We start from the raw sequence: 24316 nt of genomic DNA, 5'->3' as shown, positions 1-24316 counted from the left end.
CAAGTGTTGGAACTTCCCCTCCTTAACAAAGACAGTTGATCAGAAGTGACAACAATAGCTACACAATTCTGTTGCCTTCAAGAAGTTTAGAGACTAATGAACAAAGACAGATATATAGAGATAATTATTTTGTGAAAAATGCTAAAACAGAAATAGATTGGCCATACTATAGGGACACTGAGAAGAGAACTCTTTTTTTCTGCCTAAGGGTATCAGGAAATACAAAAGAAAGTCAGGAATCTTGAAAAATGGGAGATAGGAGTTTTCCAAGTAAGCAAGGTCGAGAAGTGGGCTCTAAGAAGAAAGACGAACACGGACAAAGGCCAGGAGACACGAGGGGTCAGGGCATGTCTGAGAACAAATAGCTCTCTGTGGCTGGCTGTGAGATCAGGAATCAGAGCAAGTCGAACACTGCAGTACCACTGTATTTCAAAATTCACCTACTTCTCTGCTCTCATGCACTGGCTTCTCCCTCAGTGCAAAGCAGTGCTCTGTCTTTCCATGACAGAAGACAGTGTTGGCTGCATATATTTGAGTGCAAAAGAATAGGATTAATTTAATAGTTTCATCTTAATTCTGCTCTGAGGTTTCTCAATTTAACTAAATAACTTTAATGTTCTTTGGCACCAGGCTTCTGACAAAATTCCTTAAAAAGCCATTATAAAAATAGTGATTTTGCTGGAGTGTACATAGTAAAAATCATTATTCCAGTAGATGGAGCAGAGGTGACATCAGAATAGCTGATCGTTGCCTGGCCCAGAATACATAGCAGAAGACCAGACACTCAGCAGAGCCACGAAATGGAAAAAGCACATTTGAGAGCAAAGACTGAACATTACTGACTACTGCTTGGCTAACCACCTAATTTGGACTTAGAGAATTTCACATCCTATTCACACTGAAGGAGAAAACAACCTTAGGCAAATACCAAAATGATTCTTTAAAGAAACATTCATATTTTAGAACAAGAAAGCTGTAATTTTGATTTGTCTAAAAGTCTCACTGCAGTGCTTCACAATCATTCTACATAACACAGACCAGGCTAAAATCCTTAGTATAGCCTCTAAATGCACGACTGCTTCAATCTCCTGCTGATGGAAATGTGTGTGTTTCTTCCCTCCTAGACAGTTTGTGAATCGTGCGATTGCCTGATATGTAATTATTAAGGAATAGATCAATAAACACAGCAAGCTACAGGATTAAAACCTCAGCCTACACAATGGACCTATGAACAAAGTTACTGCTTAGAAATTGCGACAGCAGAATGATGGTCGTGCAGACTCGTATTTGGGACCATACTGGCAAGTGGAATTACAGACATTAAAAGATATTTTGATTAGAACTATTCTAACTATTATATATCAGGCAAATGTCTTAAATCGGATGAGGATTATTAAAGTCAAGGATAAACTATTCGCTTTGCCATTTTATAAAATAAGTATTGTAAGAAAATAATTTCTGATAGTCATTGGAAACAGGAAATATGTCCTGTTTCTCGCAAGACTTACCATGTGCCTTGCTCTCTCTGTTAAATTATCTGCCAGTATGCAGAACTGGACTATTCAAAGGCAGACTATATATGTGTTTAGGACACAAGCAAAGCAGAGGCAGCTCAAAATTTGTTTTAAAGAAGGTATCTGGCATTTCACAAAAATGTAACAAAAATGTGTAACAAACTAAGAAAAACAAAAGTGCATTGAATCTTAACTTGACCAGATTTTTGACCAAATGGAGAAGCTCATTAGCCACATACTCAAAAAATCTTGATTCAATGGTTAAGGGTATAAATTCATTTAAACGTTAGCTCTGCCACAGTGTAGCTCTGCCACAGTTATATAAATTTGGAAGAGGCACCTACCCTTTCTTACTCTCAGTTTCCTTGTTGCAAAATAAGGAAAATAAAACTTCTCACAAAGGATGGTAGTAAGGACTAAGTGATGTAAAACATGAAAAGCATCCTTAGCTGCCATTATTAATGAGAGTGTCACTTCCCTTGAGTGGAACAGGATTGAAAAATTTTAAACCACAGTTATAGGTATTAATCACAAGGCAAACTCTTCTAATGATACTCATATTCTAACCCAACCCACACTGAACCACTGTTAAGCAAGCAATTCAAAATCCCCAATGGTAAAAATACAGTTCTGTAATGTTGCATATGTGGAAATATGCTGTCCTTATTTCATACTTTGCCAATCTTCATTCACACAGGAATCATGAATTTCCAAGAATTTAAGCCTATTAAGTAATCATTTCTGAATTGGAAATTTAATAAAATATTTTCATTTTACAAACTCACATTTTTTTACTATACCTCTGCATATCCTTCTTGATATGCCTTTTAAAAATAGTTAGCACAGGGAGATCAGCTCGGTGCTTTGCGATGACCCAGAGGGGTGGGAGAGGGAGGATGGGAGGGAGGCTTCAGAGGGAGGGGATATGGGGACATGTGTATGCCTGTGGCTGATTCACTTTAGTGTACAACAGAAACTAACACAGTATTGTGAAGCAATTATACTCCAATAAAGATCTATTTTAAAAAAGATATGTATCTTTAAAGAAAATACAAAAACAATCCCATTTTCCAAATATATCCAACCTCCCACATTAATCACTACCATGGTAAAAATGATTATCTTTTTACTACTTTGAAAAAGACACAATAGCTAGCAGAGGCTTCTATAAATGAAGTGGCATGTCATTGTCTTAGTCGTCTCAGACTGCCATACAGAATGCCACAAACTGGGTGGCTTTAACAACAGAAATTGATTCCTCACAGTTTTGGAGACTAGAAGTCTAAGAACAAGGTGCCAGCAGGGCCTGTGCCTGGTGAGCGTGCTTTCCTTGGGTTGCAGACAACCACATTCTTGCTGTGTCCTCACATGGTCTTCCTTTGATTTGTGGTGCATGCAGGTGGAGAGAGGAAGAAGGAGAAAGAAAGAAAGCTCTCTGTTGTCTCTTTTAAGTCACTAATCCCATCATGAGGGTCCCACCCTCACTGTTTCATCTAAACCTAATGATCTTCCAAAGACCCCCCTCTCCAAACTCCAAATGCCATCACATTGGGAGTTAAGGCTTCAACTTACAATTTGGGGGTCGGGGGGGACACGATTCAATCCATAGCAGTCACTTTGCTAGAACAGACAAAGGATGACCAATGGCTAGAAGAGGGGAAATGTAAACAACTCTAAACTTTCATATACACACACACATACACCTTTCAAGTTTGCCTTCCTAGCACTCCTAATGACCATAGGTTGCATAGCTATTTAGTCCTTCAGAGTACTCCTACTTAATATAAAAAGCATGAACTTAGGATACAATACTTGTCTCTTGCCCCATAAATCAAAAGAATTAAAGTATAAATCTAAAAGTTCAAAACTAATTTAAAGATGATAAACGGGAAGGAAATTTTTAAAAATCGCACTGGAATTTAAACTTCCCCACTAATTTTAGAATAAAATCCTAAGGGAAAAAAGGAGATCAACAACATAGTAAATTTGTTAGAAAATTATTAGAAATACATACAAACACAAAAACACACATACAGATAGATACATAAATGTTAATTATACATCACAAGTCTTATATGCATGGAAAAGCTAACATCAGAGTACACACAAAGAAATCTGCAAAAAGGCTTTCCATAATCTGGCTCAGTTTAATCTACAGTAGTATCCCATTCAAATTTTTTGCTCTAGCAAAACATGCCATACTGTTTTATGCCTCTACATTTTTTTATGGAGCTACATATGGACTACATAACTCCTACTTCTCCTGCAAAATGTAGTTTTTAAAAGATAAACACATTGCTTAGGGGGTAATTATTATTCTTAAGTATTTTATCCATAAGAAAATCACTAATAATGTATTGAAAATTGATTTCGAGTTAGAAATGTCAAATTATATTGAAGCAAAACAGAGTAAGTTAACAAAGGAAAAAGTAATAAATAAGAAAGCTAAAAGCATAGTAGAATTAATAAATAAATTCAGAAGCTTACTATTTGAAAAGAAGAAAATCACTAGTAAGCCAAATTTTTTTTAAAAAAGTAATAAGGTAGAAATATACAAAATGAATAAAAGATAACCACAGTCAGAATAAACTTAAAACAATCATAATGCTGCTAAACACCATGCAAGTAAATTTGAAAATCTAACTAAAATGGATAATTTTCTAAGACAATATAATTTGCCAAAATTGACCTCAGAAGAGACAGAAAATCTAAAGACTGATTTATATAGAAGAAATGGAGAAATCTGTCAATAGATAAATCCAAAAGCAGCGGTCTTCGATAGTTTCATGGGGAAATTTTTAAAATCTTTAAGATCAAAAATTTCAAGGCTTCTACAATCTCTCCAGAATATAGGGTAATGAAGAAAACATCCTGATCCAACAAAGATTGCATGTACACACACAGGAACCAAGTCAATGTCACTTATGAATATCAAAGGAAAATCCTAAATTCAGTATTATTAGCAAATAAAATCTGGGTGTACACAAAAATAACATTACGTCATGACCAAGTGAGGTTTATTCCAAGAATTTAAGAATTTTCAATATTAGGAAGTCTATTAATAACTTTTTATAGCAAATTAATAGATTGCAGAAAAACATTTTATTCTCTTTGTATAAAAGACGGAAAAGCGATTTGTCAAAATTCAAATAACCATTTTGGATTAAAATACTCGATAAAATAAAACTGATGATAATTTACTTTATATGATACAATATATCTAGCTTAGCCCAAAAGCCACTGTCATGTTTAGTAGGACAACACTAGAAGCATTACCAACAAAATCAAAAACAAGGAAAAGCTCTCAGTCATCAGTATTACTTAACACTGTACTGGAAATATAAGCCAAAAAATTAAATTTAAAAAAATTATAAATAAATATTTTGGAAAGGAAGAGGTAAAACTATTACTAACTGCAGACAACATAAAAATATAATTGCATACATAGAATATCCAAGAGAGTCACCCGGCTTCTGGCATACACAGTTGACTGCAATCAAACATACTTGGGGGAAAAAAAGGTTTTGAGAGAGTTGCATCTGCTAAGAGACTGTGACTAGATGAGACATGTAAAAGGCCACTAAGCTTCCAACTTCCTGTTGGGGGAAGCAGGGCTAAGAAAGCTGCTCAGCCACCAATAAGTGAATACTTTCCAACACCTTCTTTATGTAACAAAGGAGGATAATGAAAATGAACGTCCTTCCGGAAAGTAAAGCCAAAACTTCAAAATCCATGGAGCACAAAAACTGGGGAGTTATACCCAAAGAGCAGAAACAGGACTTAACTTCAACTTAATTCAAGGTACTTTTCTTAATCTTCTAGGTAGTAGGCTGGCAAATATTTACCCAGGTGCATTTTAGAATTGCTAAGAACCTCTGACTGCTATATGATGCCCATTCTTTTCATTTTCAAATGACAGTGATTTTTACCAAGGAAGACAGAATAAAAAACGGTATCTGTCTTTGCATATATATTCATACAGATGCATACGAAACTGATCACAGTAATGACTGCTTTAGCCAGGGTGGAAACTGGAAAGACTGAGAACAAGGTGGAAAGGAGACAAACTTTTCTCTGTACATCGTTTTGTTTTTTTTTTTTGTACATCTTTTAATATATATAATTTTTGGAACTGCGGGAAGGCATTGATATTCATAAAATAAAATGAAACATACTTTAAAATATGTCTTAGGACTTAGTGAATTACTGAAAAGGGGATTAAGAGATGTAATGCAACGATTCCTATGCTTCTGGTTTGATCAATTTAGTGCAATACACCAAGAGAGAAAATATATTGTCATCATATCTATGGGAAAGCAGACTATGGACCGGGGCACGAGCCCGTGTCCCCTGCACCGGCAGGCGGACTCCCAACCACTGCGCCACCAGGGAAGCCCTAATTTTTAGATATGTTGAATACCAATCACATCCAAAGCTATTCACTGGTCTTAGAGTGACCAATGATTCAGGTTTGCCCGACACTATTTAGGTTTCAGCATTAAAATTCCCACATCCTGGGAAACCCCTCCTCAGGGTGCAAAATATCCTGATTTTCAGAAATGGGTACAGAAGGTTAGAGGGAAAGCACAAAATACGTACAGCAGCCAAAATATTTGAGCCTAAAAGTAGTACTCTATTTAACTTCAAATGGATATGGCATAGATGATTCACTTTCAGTAGTTACTGTCACTATTTTTTTTCTGACCACTGACGTTGTCAACTGATTTGTAGTTCATAATAATGAAATATCCATTGTTGCACGACTATGAGTGATGTTACCTACGTTTGCAAACTAAATGTATTGTAATTGTGAGCATTAACAGTCAACTTTCACTTTGCCTGTGGATTAACTATGTACTTTGTATTAAGGTAAAGCTAGTTTAATTTTAACATTGTGCATATTGTGACCACATTTCCCAAGACTTCAGATAATGAAATGCGAATTATTATAATGCCAGTGTCAGCATAATCCAGACAACTGTATTATTTTATTAACGGATAGAAAGACACATACAACTGGATTAGGGAGGAAAGTAACTAAGACAGTGCATTCTATACAAAAGGCAGAAAGGAATTGGGGATTGGGCATAGTGGAAAAGGAGATGTGAAAGCACATAAGGAGTCTAAATTTTGCAGATTCTAGATTAAGCAAGCGAGTAAATCAATTAAACTTTTTTTATCTCCCCCCAAAATACCAATGCTCAGTCAAAAATAGCTACTGTATTTTTCTGTGGGCACACCACAGGAATAAACACACATCCTACATTCACTTGATTATTCTGTCAACATGAATAAAGATACATTTCCTGATTCAGAGGTTGCAGCCATGTAGGCAAACAAAAGGAGAAATTTTGACAATTGATGTGTTGGCCTGTTGCAGCATAGACCTGATTTAGTCAGGCCTTATTAACAATCATGCTTTTTACAGCCCTGTATATCAAGTGATGCACTGAATCATATCAACAATGAAAAAAATTTTCCTCTAGCTCTTAGGTGATTTGATTTGGAAAAATGGAGTTTTAAATCATCTTCTTGAGGTTTATAAGAATATCATAAAACCACAGAGAAGATAAAGAATGGTAATACCTTGTCCAAATAAAAACTAGACTTTGCCCACTGTATTAGTTTTCTATTGCTGTCATGACAAATTACCACAAGCTTAATGGCATAAAACAACACAAATTTACTATCTTAAAGTCCTGGAGGTCAGGATTCTGAAATGACTCTCACTGGGCTAAAATCAAGGCATCAGGTCTAAAAATCAAGGTATTACCATGGTTTTACCTTGCGAAACGCTTTAGGGGAGAATCTGTTTTCTTGATTTTTCCTGCTTCTAGAGGCCACCTCCATTCTTTGTCTGGTGGCTCCCTCACATCTTCAAAGCAACCAATGGCTGGTTGAATCTGAACATCACACCACTCTGACACTGACCCTTCTGCCTCCCTCTTCCACATTTAAAGGTCCTGTGATTACACTGGGCCCACCTGGATATTCAAGGATAGTCTTCCTAACTTAATCATAGTTGATTAGCAAACTTAATTCTATCTGCTACCTTAATCTGATTTTGTTTTGTAACATAACATATTCAACAGATTTCAGGGATTAGGACGTGAACATCTGAATGAGGCCATTATTCTGCCTACCACACTCAGCTATCTACATTATTTGGCAGACAGTGTGAATGTAAATCTTGACAAATCCCAATCAGCCTATAAACTTCTGACCAAAGAAAACGCAAAGATATTACCAGCTAAGTATCTTGCATACCTTACACACATACACTACTGCTAAAAGGGGGTGTGTTTTACCTACCTGTGAAATTGAGTTTTTCATAATGAAAGTTTTTTGATCATTTTTCAGTTTCCTTAATGTGCAGAAGTAGTTAATGAGATTTTGGACTTTACAGAAATGGAGAAATGTATCCTCCTTAGACATGAGCCTACAAATGGCTATCATTGTCACTGGCCACACACAAAGTGTTAAAATGTTATCCTTCCATAAATTCATTTCCAAAGTATGGGACAAGAATAATGATCTTTTCTAATTTGGAAATATATTGAAGATGAGAATGAAGAGAGGGAAAAATAAATAATAAAACAAAAGAGACATTTATGGACTGTTTCTTTAAATCTGTCTGATGAACTCTGAGTGGCCATAAGGAATCTAGTGAAAAATGAACTGACTGCATATAAGTTGTTTGATATTCAGGCTGAGACAAACACTCACAGACTACTTCAAAACTCCAAAAAATATCAACAGAAAAGGAAAGCCAAGTTTAACGAGGACTTTTTCATTTTTTAACTAAAACTGTAATTTATTTGGAATCCATTTTTGTAAGTTCAAATTATCTCTGTACTTTAAAACCATTATCCCTCAGAAAGAGAGGTTTAACTTATAGTGCCATACAAAGTGCTCTAAAGTTTTTTGAAATGATGGCTATTTTCCACAGGGTTAGACTACACGGTAAATTTATAGAAGCAAAAGACCTGGTTGACAAACAGCTTGTCCACCAAAACAAGCCTGTAGATACAGAGTGGATACATAGATCTGGAACCTATTTCTAGCACGTTTAAACACTTGCTGCTGCCACGAGTTAAAATCTTAAGTAATTAAATGATTCTGTTGAGAGGATATTTAGCTTGGTGCTATCACAATGGCCTGATACCAGGATTAGTACAAAGAGGGCTTGACAAGAGCAGAGCTTCAAATCAAAACCAGTTTTACATGTGACTATATTCAGTTTTACCAATACTACTTACAAGAAGAATGATGACCTAAAGCCTGCAGGCAGTTCAGAGAAGCATTATCAGAAAAGGAAAGAGAAAGAGTAAAAATCTCCTACTGTGTTATGAGACAGAAAGAAACATACCATTGTTATTTTGTATTAAATGTAGGTAATTTGTGCTTACTTAGTCGGCTTGCTTTTAAATTCTCCTGTTATAATCTCAAATTTATTTATCTTAAAGATTCACAGTAATATAGCTTATAAAATTTAAATATCCAGTAAAAGTTCAAAAAATAAAATAAACTGCTATATCACAGGATAGAATGAAACATTATAAAAATATTGTTTTTATACATACTATTTGTTTAATTAGTCCTGTTTATTACTGCTAATTGCCATTTTAACTATTCTGCAATTTTGTTTACTAGGAATTATGTAAGAGAAAAGTAAATAATAAGTAATATTATATAATTTCAAATAAATGCCTTTTTTCATATGTTAAAGTAATAACATGCATGCATATAATTACATTATGTGATGTTATATTATGTTATGTTATATTTGTTTTTTTGGACTGGCATGGTATGACAAGATGGCTCTCTAAAAATCCGATCACTCTAATATTTGAATCTGAAGCCAAAGAGATTGATCTGGACTGGAAATAAGTATTTGGGAGTTAAAAAATATCACTCCCACCCTGTGCTACTTTTTACATGCTCACAGTACAATATCACACTACATTGTAATTATTTGTATCCCCACAAAACAGCAAACACTGTGAGGGAAAGTACTATAGCATAATTACCCTTGTTCCTCTAGTGCCCAATAAAGTATCTGACATATAAAAGTTTCAGCATAAATATTTGTATGAAATTGTCTTTGAAAAGTTTTTTGGTTTTGGGGGGGTTTTTTGTTTGTTTTTTTTTGCAGCACACGGGCCTCTCACTGCTGTGGCCTCTCCCGTCGCGGAGCACAGGCTCCAGATGTGTAAGCTCAGCGGCCATGGCTCACGGGCCCAGGCGCTCCGCGACATGTGGGATCTTTCCGGACCGGGACACGAACCCGTGTCCCCTGCATCGGCAGGCGGACTCTCAACCACTGCGCCACCAGGGAGGGCCCTCTTTGAAAAGTTTTAAAGAACATTTTTAAAAATATTAACATGTTACCTCTGGAGAAAATATTTTATATGTAAAAGAGCAAAAGAATAAGAGAATGAGTTCTGCAGTAGTACTAACAACTTTTTACTTAAAAGGTGAATACTCAGCTTGGAAAAAAAGTCAATTTTAGAAATAGTTCTCTTGGAAAGACAAATATAAAAAGATGTTTCAAGGACAAGAAAGCACTTCATATATACACAGGTATGAAATTCATACCATGTAAGTTAACGAGACACTTGTCAAATTTGCAAGGAAATGTTACAGATGTATTTCAGATATATAAGGAAATGAAGCTACTTGTGTGAAGATAATTTTCAGTATCAAGTAGTAAATGAATTGCTGCCGAACTGATTAATATGGTTAAAAGTTGGTATCTTTGGGCTTCGCTGGTGGCGCAGTGGTTGAGAGTCCGCCTGCCGATGCAGGGGACGCGGGTTCATGACCCGGTCCGGGAAGATCCCACATGCCGCAGAGCGGCTGGGCCCGTGAGCCATGGCCGCTGAGCCTGCGCGTCTGGAGCCTGTGCTCTGCAATGGGAGAGGCCAAGTCAGTGAGAGGCCCGTGTACCGCAAAAAAAAAAAAAAAAAAAAAAAAAAAAAAGTTGTTATCTTTGAAATTTATATGAAAAAGTATATGTAAAAAGCTTCAGAAAACTTATGAGATCAGGCAAGAGATATGTAACGATTTATCTGTATAAAGCTAAAGTTAATGAGTTGGGCCTTTTCCTCTTTAAAAAAATATCACTTAGCTCTTAATGACTGACCTTCATTCCCTATATGAATGCTGTTCTTTCATTTCCTTAGAATAGAAAGGAAATTATTTCAAAATTGTCTTCTGAGAGAAATACAACATTCTTAAAGAAAAAGTTTAAAAATTAATATCATTTTAGCTTTCAAGGACAAATTCTAAAAATACAAAAATTACCATTTCTACTGTAGATGGTACAATGAAATTCAAATATTTATTATGGTTAAATTACTTTATGCATTTTATATTAGGTAAGTGTATGATATAGCTCAAAACAAAAAAATATTTCAATGAATTTATTAAAATGTACTTTAAAGGCAATAGGCTATAAGTCTTCTCCTAACAAAGCTAATCTCATGCTAAGTAGATTAACTAAAAGAAAACATTGTTTAGATGAAATTACATTGGGGGTGTGGGAATACTTATGGATAGATTATAAAAAGTTCCTCAAGACTTTTGCCATCGGTGCTCTTCCTTATCTATCCCTCGCATGGAACTTAGAATATCAGGCAAGGGTCTATTTCAATCAGTTGGGTTAGAAATGCAGAGCCCCTGAGTGTTATAAGCTATTTATGATACTAGGCTTTATTTTTCCATTGAAATGCTGCTATTAGATCATTTAACTGCCCTATTTTTTTTTATTAGTCTTGTACCCTAAGGAAAGGCTGCCTCTTAAAGAAAATAAAATAGTCAATTCCAGAACAAATCACATTTATTAAACAGTTTAGTGAGAACCTCAAGAAAAATAAAAATTGGGATAATTGCATCTGCTTCAGTTTAAAGAGACCCAGGAAGGGGTGGTAAACCTCAGGCAGCATAAAATGGCTTTAACTGACTCCAGCATCCAGCCGCTCACTAATACGTGATTTCTAATTACTTCTGTAGTTTGTCACTGTTCAGCACAATCAAATCTAATTGACCAGAAAATTTTAGTTAGATTGTACTCAACTATGGATAAATTTTTACTGTTATTATTCTGGTTTCTTTGTGAACATCTCAACTTTACTGCATCATTAAACCTTAAATTAGATTTTGATAATAAGAATATTTCATAAAATTTTTCAAACAACTGCAATATTCACACAGGAGCTACGGTACTCTTAAATCCACTGTCATGTTTTTTAAAAACATTTAATTTAATTCACACCCATTCTTTCTGGGTTATTAAAAACAATGGCACTTTGATTTTAATTAAACAATTTGAAGGCCACGACTAACAAATGTCAAACGCTAAAGGTGAACTCATGTCATAACATGAGTTATAGCATGTTCCCTTTCATAGCATGAAGGGAATTCTAGTCTGAGGGTTCTTAGTTTCAGAATCACTGATGAGGTGTACATACAAGAAAGGTAGCAATTAACTACCTCAATTTAGAAGCTTGCATTACTTTATTTTCACGTTGAGAATCAGTGACCTAGCAATAGATTAGACATTTCTGTCATCAATTCTCTAAAATCTAGAAAAATAGAAAAATAGTATAGAAATGATTGAGTTTGTTGTCTAAATGTCTACTTTGTCCGTAGACTCTGTGTGTAACTAAAGCATCGAAGATAAACATATATGAATTTATTCCTTGAATAGTATAAAGAGAATGCTTGCTCACACTGGTAATTTTTTTTAAATGCCTCTATAAAACAAGACAATAAGATAACGTCATTAGAAGCCTCCTCAAGTATGTTTGAAAAAAGAGCTGATACTTTTTGTTAATGTCAGATGTAATGGGTCAGTGAAGGAACAGATCTAACCAGTTCTGATCAGTTTGAGCATTAACATTCAAGTACTTCAGTTTTGACTTGCTTATCAAAGAAACGTACAGAAAATACATTACATGACAACATGGCTGGACTATAACATCTAATGTGAAAGTGTAACCTAGCAGGACCCTATGGGGCCTTCTGGGGACAGACTCCTCTCCCATATCCTCTACTATAGCTCCTCTCTGAAGTAACCAGATGACAGTATCTCATGCATATTTCCTGAGTTTTTCAGATAACCATCACCAAATGGAAGGAATTAACTACTTGATGATTAAGAAAACATAGCTCCCAGATCTTCTGGCTCCTAAGGTTTGATCATCATCAACCAATCAGAGAATTGTGCAAGAGCTGATCACATACTCTGCGACCCACTCCCACCCCCACCTGGTCTTTAAAAATGCTTTGATGAAACCCTTCCAGGAGTTTGGGGTTTTTTTTTAAGCATCAACCGCCCATTCTCCTTTCATGGCCCTGCAATAAACCTTTCTCTGCCTCAAATTCCAGTGTTTCAGTTTGTTTGGCCTCACCGTGCATCAGGCACATGAACTTGCATTGGGTATCACAAGCCTCTTAAAACATTATTTCAAAGTTATATATCTTAGGGCAGTAACAGTTTCTATTAACACGTGAAAAAATTATCTGAAAGCTCTAGCATACCTCACACAATACAGCCATTCTCAAATTGATCATATGTGAAGTACCTTGCATACTTCTATAAATGCACATGGTCATGAAATTAAAAACTATACAAGTAACAAAGAAAGAAGCAGCTATTGAGAGGGCCCAACTAAAGGCATAAGAATCCCAGATCCTTCTAATTCTCCCTTTATCGCTGGGATAACACACATGGTTCCCCACAGTCATGAGTTCAATTTTCTTGTAGACATAAATTCTGATTTGAATTGTGCCAAAAAGAATAGATAAGACTCCCAGAGTATCTTGACTTGTCCCACTTCCCATCTTCTACTAGGCTTGTAACCTAATTACCATTTGCATCTGATAAAATGTACTTATTTTCTCACCTAAAATACGGGTTTAAAAGGCAGTAAAATGGGATAAAAATAAATAAATATATGTCATGGCTGTAAAAAGGAAAAAAATTTTTTAAAAAGCAAAACTGATGGAGCTAGAAAATCACGTTAGAAAATATACTTATTTCAACTACAACTATCATTTTTCCGAATAAACTATTTGTTTTAAAATATTAATCAAAAGACACTAGAACTTTTAAGTACTTCTTAAAAAATCATAAAACTAGTCCCAAACAGGTGGTATGACTCTCCTTTACTTGTTCACATGATTTTTTTAGTGCGAATACTCATTAAGAAAGAAGTTGCTAACTGGTAATTTATAGAATAGGTTTTATTCTTTGATTATGGTACTAGATTCAAAGTTCTAACTCTAGGTCACTTAAAGAAAAAAAAAACCCTCAGAGTAAAATATTAAACTGATGAATTATTTAAGTACTTTATGGTCAAAAAATCACCTTTCCCTCCAATTCTAATGTACAGTTCAAAGGGAGATTCAAACCAAAAACTATTTAATTTTATTTTACTTATTTATTTTTAATTACTTAAAAAGGAACACACACAGAGCTCAACAGATGCTAGGCAATATTGTGTTTTGCATAGTAAAAATATTTTACAAACATATATTGAGTTGGAAATGACCTTAGAATTTATTCAATCCAATAGCCAAGTCCAATCCTCCTCCTGCTTCCCCCTTCCTCACCCCGCACAATTTACTTCTTTGTCCAGCTTTAAAATACTTGAACCTGAATGGCTTTAGAAGGGGCACAGCCTCTTTCCCCACAGCCTCACTGTTCCCTATTGTCTCACACCCAGCCACTCCATACACTTCATATATTATGTGTCTGACCTTCAAAGCTCAAGAATTTGCCACCCTTTCCTTGTTTAATCTAGCCCCTTCATTTCAAAACCGAGGGAAAACTCAGATGTGATTAAGTGATTCATCCAAGTTCCTCAGATATGATTAAGTGATTCATCCAAGTACCTAAAGTATGTTGGTGGTCATGCTGGATCTGCTCACATTTCCTAGCACTTGGTTCTGTGCTGTATTGTAGCCTTTGCATCATACGTGCCCTGTAAAGTTTTATACATAGTAAGCCTGAACCAGCATTTAAACATTGATTGCAGCTAGTGCTTTACAGAAAAAAGTATTTCAATCATATACTGGCATCATCTGCTCAAAATAGGAGTGTTTCCAGGAAGAACTATGAACTATCTTTAAAACATGTCTTTTAACTCTAATGCCTACATGGAAGTTCACAGTCTATGTGTGGCCATATATAGACAGATGTTCCAAAAGGTCATTGGACCTGTATAAACTTGGAATAAATAAGAAAAGCAAAGCCTTGCTGTATCATGGCACAAACTGCATTGTTGTTATCATTTTAAAATAAAATAGTGGGTCAACTTAAACTTAAAAAAAAAATAGAGAAAGAGAGACTAATTTGATTACTTACAATAAAATTACAATCGTATAAAAAGCAATTGATACCACAAAGGCAACGAAACTGTACCAATTTCAACAGTCACACAGAAATTAAATCTAGGTAATGCTTTCCAAAAAAAAAACTGGGCTCAATTCCATGAAATAAAAGATGAACAGAAATTGGAATAATACGATTTTGCCACAGAATGATACACTCTTCTCTTTTTTCAAAATTAACAGTTATTGGCACATTATAGAGGTATGCCAAATCACCTTATTAAAAGTTGATTCAACAGTAAAAGTCTTACATTCTAATTAAAGCAATTAGATCTTACTTCATTCGAATGATCCTAGTGCAACCAGAGGGTCTTTGCAGGTTACAGGACTCTGACAAGCTGAATCCAGGGCTCTTCATCCAGGTGCCTAACAGTTAAAGCTCATTTCCTGTTCATAAATCAAAAAACAGAGGTGATCAATTTAAATTGGGAGAGTTGTATTAGATAATTTATCAGTTGGCTCCTGAATTTTATTCTTTAGTTAATGCTTTTTAGAAGTTACATTATCATTTCTTTTTAGTGTAAGTAGCTTAAAATTCTTCATCCTTTTTTGGAAGTCAAGAATGTATAAAATGTAGACATTTTTTTAAAGCACAGTATTTTATTTCAAGGACAAATATATATACAAACACACTAATACTTTCCTCTCTTGATCTCATTTTCACGTGTGTACACCTTAATTTAGCTAGCCTAAGTGGGACACTTACCTTGTGCCATGCACTACTAAACACTGCAAAAGATAAAGCAGAAAACACATAACTGGACACAGTGACTTGTGCTTTTTGGAACAAAGGATTAACCAAAGGAAGAAATATATAGTAGAAAGAACACATCTAGGACTGAAAGCCTGGTTCTTCTGTTGAATATCTGTGTGACCTGGGTAATTTCTGTTATTCTTTAAATATCAATTTAAATTTAGGATGAAAATAGGTAACTTGAACTATTGTGAGAATTGGAGACATTGTATATAATAACGTGCTTAGCATATTTCCTAACATGTACTAGTTCCTCAATAATTGACATTATGTAGTATTTTAGGACATTGGCAGTCCTTCCCTATTATTTTATATCTTCTAATGCCAAAATTGGTTATTCTACATTTTATATTTATGGACAGCGATATTAGGTAATAATGCCGAAATTATAGAACCACTTATTTTTTTACTTTCCCTCTTTAATTTTATATTTTTACCATAGCATTGAGATATCTGAAAGTTACATTATGTTTTTATCTTCTTTTTAAAATTATTCACCCCCAGTAAGCTATTATTTTCTTCAATCAAGGTCAACTTGCAGCACTGCATAAGCTTGTGACTAGGGAAAAAAATCTTGCCCCTCCATTAGGTTAATTTTCTCTTTGCTCTCCTAATCATTTCCACCTCATTTGAAAATTTCAAATCTCCCTGAAGCTATATTTAACAGGAAATAATGTGTCATAAAGTACTCAACTACCAAAATACAGAGTAAAATAATACTTCTGCATTTTTTCTTAAATTCCTTCTGCTTTCAGAGAAAAATTACTTAAGGTATATCCCACAGATTCATACAATGTGGAAGCCCCATCCAACTCCCCTTTCTTTTCTCATAAATTTCAGAGCTTCTTGATAAGATAATATAAATCATTTAATGCAAAAATGATAAGCTTTCTGGACCCATCTATTATCAAATAAAGTCCTTGGTGCAAGACTAGTGACATATACATCATCAGTACATACACATATACACACATACTCACACATACAGGTCAGGACATTTTAGAATACTCATTTGTGGGGAATAAAAGGGTTGTCAAATGTGGAAGACTGAAGGTCACTACTCAATTCTCAACTTTTATTTAAAGGGACCTCATGGGCAAGGGTGTGCAAGAAATCAATCACTGTCTTAGGACCAATGTGGGCTTTGGCTATCCCTCGACATTGAAAATGAAGAAGAAGCCATAATAAAAATGGTAGAGGCATGCTCACAAAAAGTCAAGCTACAAATCAAAGGAAATCCAAGTCACATGGAACTTTCCTTCTAACCCTCTGTCAGCATCTAACTAGATAAAATGGCATACTGCCATCTGCATCCTTGCATTTAATTAAAAATTAAACTGTATAGAATGGGTTAGATAGCTGAAAAGTCATGTGTCATCCTGTCTAAAATAATGCCTTCAGTCAATCCCCCTTGCTTTTTCTAGCCCCAAATTCAGTATTATGTTTACTATGAAATGAACTCTAGTTTCATCTACTGAAATGCATTATTCAAGATGTGATTTTCTCACATTCTTAGGGAAACTTGCCTGAATTAGTTCCTTGTGGACCTTACAAATTTTACTTAAAGTCAGAATACTGGAATGAGAAGGAAGCTTGAAGATTCCCTCACTCAAGTACTCACACAAACACCTACCATCAGCTCCCACTAGACATTTTATTTGATAATAGACTCCATCCTGACCCTATATCCAATGTTTTGGGAATAAAATCTCAGAAATAAAAAGCCCCACTTATATTTGGAGAATTGTTCTCTATACAGTCTATTTTTTAATGGTATACATTTGTATCAGAAAGACAAAATGGTACAACTCTGGAAATTGTCTTTAGTTCTGATGATGGCTTGATGAAAACATATTAATACACTAATTTTGGATTTTCTTAGTCACACTATATAAAAACAAATTAAAAACAAACAAAAGAGCCACCCAACACACACTATTTTCCAATCTAGCAAAGTTTCTGTGGAATTAATATAATATCATTAACAACCATTCTTTTATACGGTTATCATTTTACTAGTTTATGGAGGATGGCTTTTCCTAAAACAGCTTTCTTCAAGCCACTCTACTGATCAAGAACTACCAAAAATCCCCTGGCGTCAATCACATTAATTTCACTTTCAGTTTAACATCCATTGAAAGCTCACCATGAGCCAAGCATATACTCTTCAAATACTGTATATGAATTTGGGATTTTTAAATAACTTGAGCCACATCTGAGATTCTTGAAGGCACGGACTATGCCTTGGTTAGCTGTGCCCCCAGGACCTATCACTTTGCCAATATATAGAGCATGCACTATAAGTGTTAGTTAAATGCCATCTGTGACTCTCAACATTTCTAATCCTTTCCACATCACAGATCTCCTCACAGCCCGTTGGAAGAATGCACTGAGTATTCACTCCACGTCTTTTCTCATGCTGACCTTCCTTTCTAAGACATTTATTTTGCTCTCTTTTGCCTAGTTTCTACTCATTCTCCAAGATTCACCTATATCATGAAATCTATTCTAGTCTAGGCATTTAATGTCTCTCTAATATTTTTCAAGATTATACCACACTGAACTCTAATATTTTGAAGAAGAGTTGGAAAATCAGATTTATACTTTTTATATATCCCACACAGCTCCTAGCTCAAAGTTTGGCACATAGTTGCTAACTAGTACAGAGGATACAGATGATTTGTGAGCTGGGAAAGATACAAGTCCCTTGTTAATGAATTAGATCAGGGATTGGCAAACTATCGGCCAGGAGCCAAATATATCTTGCTATCTGTTTTTATAAATAAAATTTTATTGGAACACAGCCACATGCATTCATCTATGCATTGTCTATGGCTGCTTTCCTGCTATAACAGCAGAACGGAGTAGTTGTGACAGAGACTGTCTGGCCCATAAGCCTATAATATTTATTATCTGGTCCGTCACAGAATAAGTGTGCCAATCAGTATATTAGCTCAGTAGTTCTCCAGTGTGGGCCCAAGATCTGGGCCATTCACAGCCTTAAGTACTGTGGTTATACAACACTCTATAAGCCAGTTCTTAAAGGGTGGTCCCTGAACTGGCAGTACCGGCATCATCACGGAACTTTCTAGAAATGCAAAATCTCAGACCCCATCCCAGACTACAGATCAGAAACTCTGGAGATGGGGGCCAGTAATCTGTGTTTTTACTCCCCCTTCAAGTGATTCGAATGCACACTAAAATTTGAGGACTGCTAGGTTAGATATAGAAAGGAGCATTTATTAACACCTGGCCATAATGACGTGGCCTGGCTATGGCAGATCCTGTTTCTCCAGCTGCTACTAGTGTATACAGAGATTTTAAGTGATTTAAAGACATCAATTAGGTTTCATCTGCCCTGAAATGAAATACCTTGGGTTTACTCTGAAAGAACACTAGGGAACAGGATTACCTTGATGTGGGAATTGCTACAGCACTTTCAGTAAATGCTAATACAGCCACCAGCTGTATATCCAAAGGAAAGACAATATACCAAGTGCCAAAGTATAAAATCTATCCCAAAATAGATTGAAATATCAAAGCAATATAGCAGATAAGCTCCAGGTTTTATAGGTCTGCCAGTCAAGACAAACCTTTGCACAGTGATTCTCAGCAGGGATACAGGAGAAGCTGTAATACCTACAGCTCAGTTTGAAACTCTGCTAATCAAGGATTTGTTCCAACATGCATATCCCCAGTGCTAAATCTCCAGTGTGGCCAGATAGCACTTTCCATGATAGTGTGTGGTTAGAAATAAGAAATAATCACTACCAAGCCTTGTGGAAGGTAGTAACTAGCTAGCATTCCCTCTAGGAAAAAAATATATATATAATTGCATTATATAATGTATACAATTTTCATGAACTAATATTTGTTTAAATTTACAGTAAATCCCCCTTCTTCATTGTTTCTCTCTAAAATACAGATTAGCACCAGCAGCTATGGCTATGATATGACAGGGTTATAATCTATAAAAAATAATGGCAAAATATTGATGAGATAAGCATGATAAAGTTACTTTTTTCTGGAAAGACCTTGCCTCGGTGTATTATATTTAATGCTGAAAGCCCAGCAGCTATATCAGGAAACAACAATAAAATTATTTAACCTATTGAAGAGTCTACACAGAGGTTAAAAGAAACATATGTCAATCAATAAAAATAAACTATTGATTGACAGCCTCTAGAAAGTTCACATTATTTCCTAGTCATAAAAAATCATTATGTTTCCATGCAACAGTATAACAATTATTCCTCTTTTGAAAAATGGCACATAGATGCTATATGCCTAAAATCTGTGTAAACATTTTGTTCAATATCTATTTAAGAGTGTTTTTATTTTGACACATATCTGTAGAAAATAGGAAAAGCATTCCAATCTTCTGTGCAATAGAAAATTGGGAAATATGAGCCTGGATTTCACACCTATGAATTTAGTAAATGATTGATGACAGTTCTGATGATCCGTTAGAATTCTGATTCAAAGACTTAAATTCACATTTAAATCAAGGATTAACAAATACATGATTTGGTACTCTTATGTTTAACTCAGCCCAAATTCAGAAAAGAAGAATATACAATTTATCCCTCTATATAGGAACTACCAGCCCATGTAAAGACTAAAACTATGCTTCATTCAGAAAGAACTCACAGTGGGGAGACATAATACCTACCTAGAAGGACAGTGAGTGGCAACCAGCATGAAACAAGGTGGTGGCAGTGTAGGTCACAGGAAGTAATTAGGAGTAATGCTCTAAAATTTTAAGGAGTGAAAAATTAGGCTAAATGTTAGAAACCTTTCACAGAAAGTCCGTTAGCCTCTAGAATCAACCTCCAGCTGAAGCTTCTTCAATTACGTCATTTAAAATTAGACAAGAGCCCGTTTTGCCAAAATACCATAGGGAATTATTCATAGGGAATGACTAGTAAGATGTATTAAATGAACTATTTTTTTTTCTTTTACTCTTAAGTTAGATCTTTTGCATATCTAACTGTCATGGTTCCACACACATTAAAAAAATAGTGAGAAGATGAAAATCCTCTGAAGGTTATTCTTACTATTATACGACATTAATTCATATTGTTGCTTTTTTTTTCCAAAACAAGAGGAAGATGGGATAAAAGAAATAATTAAGAGATAAAAACTACTCTTGAATAGTTCACTCAAAATACTAAATTCAAGGAAAAGGTCTCTTAAAAGATAGTACATTCATTTAAAAAATTTGCATACTTAAAACCATATTTAATTACTAGCAAGACATAACACAGAGTTGGTAATCAATAAATACTAATTGAATAAGCGAACACCTCCCCCCTGGAGATTGTTTTTACTAGGGTTTATGTCCTTAAGATGTACGCTTATTAAAAATCAGTCAGTTCCTTTATAAGATTGATTAAGGAAATAAGTGGTTATTTTCCCCCAAGTTAAAAGAAACCTGACCCTTCCTTTCCAGACCACTTGTCAGTAAATGGATGGTTTCTTAGCCTTAGGTCTCCAGGCTTTGTGCTGTATGTCAAGTTCTTGATCCAAGCAAGGTAGCCCAAAAAGTTATCAGTAAAACACTAGGCTACTTTGTCTTTCTGCATTTCATAATTACAATGTCACCATTCCTGCCAGCTATTCATAAATATAAATTTGTATCTGTGGCTTCAGAGATATTGCTGTGTGATCAGTTAACCCAAAAAGATTACAGATGTAAGTTACAAGTCAATCTCTCTGTGTTTCAATTCCAGCTAAACCATGAACTCTGTGACCGTGGGCAAGTTACTTAACCTTTAGGTTTATTTCCTCACCTGTAAAGTGAGAAAATTATATTAGTGATATCATCTCATAAGGTTATATTAAGGATTAAAAATCAGATAATTCATGAAAAATGATTTCAAGTGCCCTGGAGAGAGACTATCTGGGTTCAAATCCTAGCCCTGATATTTATTACCTGTTTGTACTGGTGCACCTTCCTTAGCCTCACTGTGCTTTATAAGTGCATAGAAAAAGACCAGCTATTGTTATTTAAGTAGCTTTGATCTCCAGGATGCAGCAGTGAGTGGTGGCGAGAAGTGAGATCTTAATTTCCTTCCCAGAAATTAAACCTGGGTAGCCTGGATGAAAACCAGGAATCCTGGCCACCACACCCCCTGGCTCTTGCCACCAGTGAAAAATGCATTTCTCACGGAGGCAAAACTGTAAAAACAGGTACAAAGTTTATTATTAGAGGCACAGTACAACAAGTGGGAGAGCACACAGAGAAACAGTTTGTTTAGTTAAGATAGAAGCAAGGCAGAGATGCACACCGGGGAGAGAAAGGGTGTCAGTGTCCTCCCTAATGAGGAGTGCAGTAAAGAGGCGGTTAAGTCATTTATATACGGCAGTTCTTCCGGGTCTTTTTTTACCTTGGGCCAATTATCTGTTTTCTTTTTCCACAACTGACCTGCCCTAGGACCGTCACCAACATGCATGCACAACTTTTTCCAAGATGGATTTCAGCCCAGAGGCCTATGGGATGGGCTTAGCATCACATATTATGGGGTGGTGCCCCCTCTGTTTTGACCCCCAAGGAGACTTTCTGCACATGTGCAATGTTTCCCTTGCCCCAAGGATGGGAAGTGTGTGACCTGTTGATCCTTTTATGGCACTCTGTCCCTACCATAAAAATGCCCAATGATCGGTTATTTACCCTATTCCTGTTGCTGGTTTTTATATCAAGGTGCAGATCTCGAAATATAGACAGGAGTCTGGTCATAAATATGTAGTCTAGAGATCATTTGTCTCTTGCCTCAGGAAATGTAAACAGGGGGCTGGTAATGAATGTCCAGCCTGGAGCCCATCTTCTTCTTATCCCAGGAAGTGTGAACAGGAGGCCAGTTGTAAACGTCTAGCCTGGAACCCATTTATCTCCTGCCTCAGCTTTATTGGGATATAATTTATACATCTAATGTGTGTAATTCAGTGATTTTTAGTAAATTTATACAATAAGTTAACCATCACCATAACCCAGTTTTAGAATACTTCTTTACCCCCCACCAAAATTTTCCTTATGCCCATTTGTACTTAATCCCCACTTCCAATCCCAGCCTCAGGCAACCACTGATTGGCTTTTTGTCTCTATGGATTGTGATACTGTAATCATACAACATGTGGCCTTTGTCTTCTGGGTGTCTTTTACTTAACATAATAGTTTTAAGGTTCATCATAGTATGTGTCAGTACTCTATTCCTTTTTATTGCCAAATAGTATTCCACTGTACCTGCTATTACAGATAGATAGATGATAGATAGATAGATAGATAGATAGATAGCTATAGATACAGACAGATATAGATATCTCATCATCATCCTGTAATAATGAAAGATCTAAAGATTATTTCCTCTTTCCCTGCCAGGCTGGTCTCTAAGATTATGTTTGATTTTAGGACAATCTTTCACTGTTAGACAAACAGGAGTCTTTGGGGTTTCATCTGTTTCCCTGTCAATTAAGATTATGACTAGACTAGTGAAAATAAATTGAGTACATTTCCAGACTGTCAATATATTTCATGATGTATATCTTTTTTTTTTTGCCATTCCTTCCAACTATCACTGCCATTTCAAATGTGTGACTAACCATTCCCTTTAAAGGCCTGTGACAAGTCATTATTCCCTGTTGTTTCTTGTGGCTCCTTGGAACCAATAAATATGTGAATAATAATGAAAGCAAGTATTCTGGGAAGAGGGGGATAGCAGGGATTCTAGGACCTGAAAAACAGTGAGTATGGACGATCATCTACGCTGAGTATGTAGAGAGTAAAGAGCCAATGATGGGATTCTAAGGAACTTCAAATTTTAAAAGATGATAAGAGGAAGATCCATGAGGGAGGCATGTAAAAAAAATGGGAATAATATCAGAAGAAAATAGGGTCACAGGTGCAAAGGAATGAGGAGTCTCAACAATATGCAAAAGTTTAGACAACACAGAGGTCAAGTAAGATCAGCACTTGGATCACCTCCAACTATCTCCAAGGCAGGAGTATGCTTGAGACCATCTGAGGCAGGTGATGTAAATGAATGAAGTATCTGGACATAAAGCATTAAAGAGTTACAAGGATTGTGGGGTGGTGGGGAGCAGCAACATTTATTCAGCTCCCACAGATTGTTGCCATGTGAGGTAATAAGCCCAGGAATGTCAAGTCTTCTTCAAGTATGCCCAAAATAAATGTGGGGAATGTCTCAATTTTTAAATGTTTTTCACAAACAAATTTTTAAAAACACACTGTGTATAAAAATAATCATACAACATGACCAAGTGGAAGTTATTTCAGATACACAAGGCTGGTTCAACATTTAAAAACCAGTCAATGCAATCCATCACATCAACAGTCTAGGAAGAAAAATTACATGATCATATCAATAGATACAGAAAAAGTATTCGACAAAATTCAACACTTATTCATGATAAATCTCTCAGCAAACTAAAAATAGATGGGAACCTCTTCAATTTGATAAAGAACATCTAAAAAATCCTACAGCTAACATTATACTTAATGGTGAGAAACTAGATGCTTTCCTGCTATGATTAAGATCAAGACAAGGGGCTTCCCTGGTGGCACAGTTGTTGAGAGTCCGCCTGCCGATGCAGAGGACACCGGTTTGTGACCCGGTCCGGGAAGATACCACAT

The sequence above is a fragment of the Neophocaena asiaeorientalis genome, unplaced genomic scaffold (assembly GCF_003031525.2).
Source record: "Neophocaena asiaeorientalis asiaeorientalis breed wild unplaced genomic scaffold, Neophocaena_asiaeorientalis_V1.1 scaffold188, whole genome shotgun sequence".
Classification (NCBI taxonomy): Eukaryota; Metazoa; Chordata; class Mammalia; order Artiodactyla; family Phocoenidae; genus Neophocaena; species Neophocaena asiaeorientalis.
The sequence above is the reverse complement of the archived record's forward strand: the minus strand, read 5'-3'. Positions refer to the sequence as shown.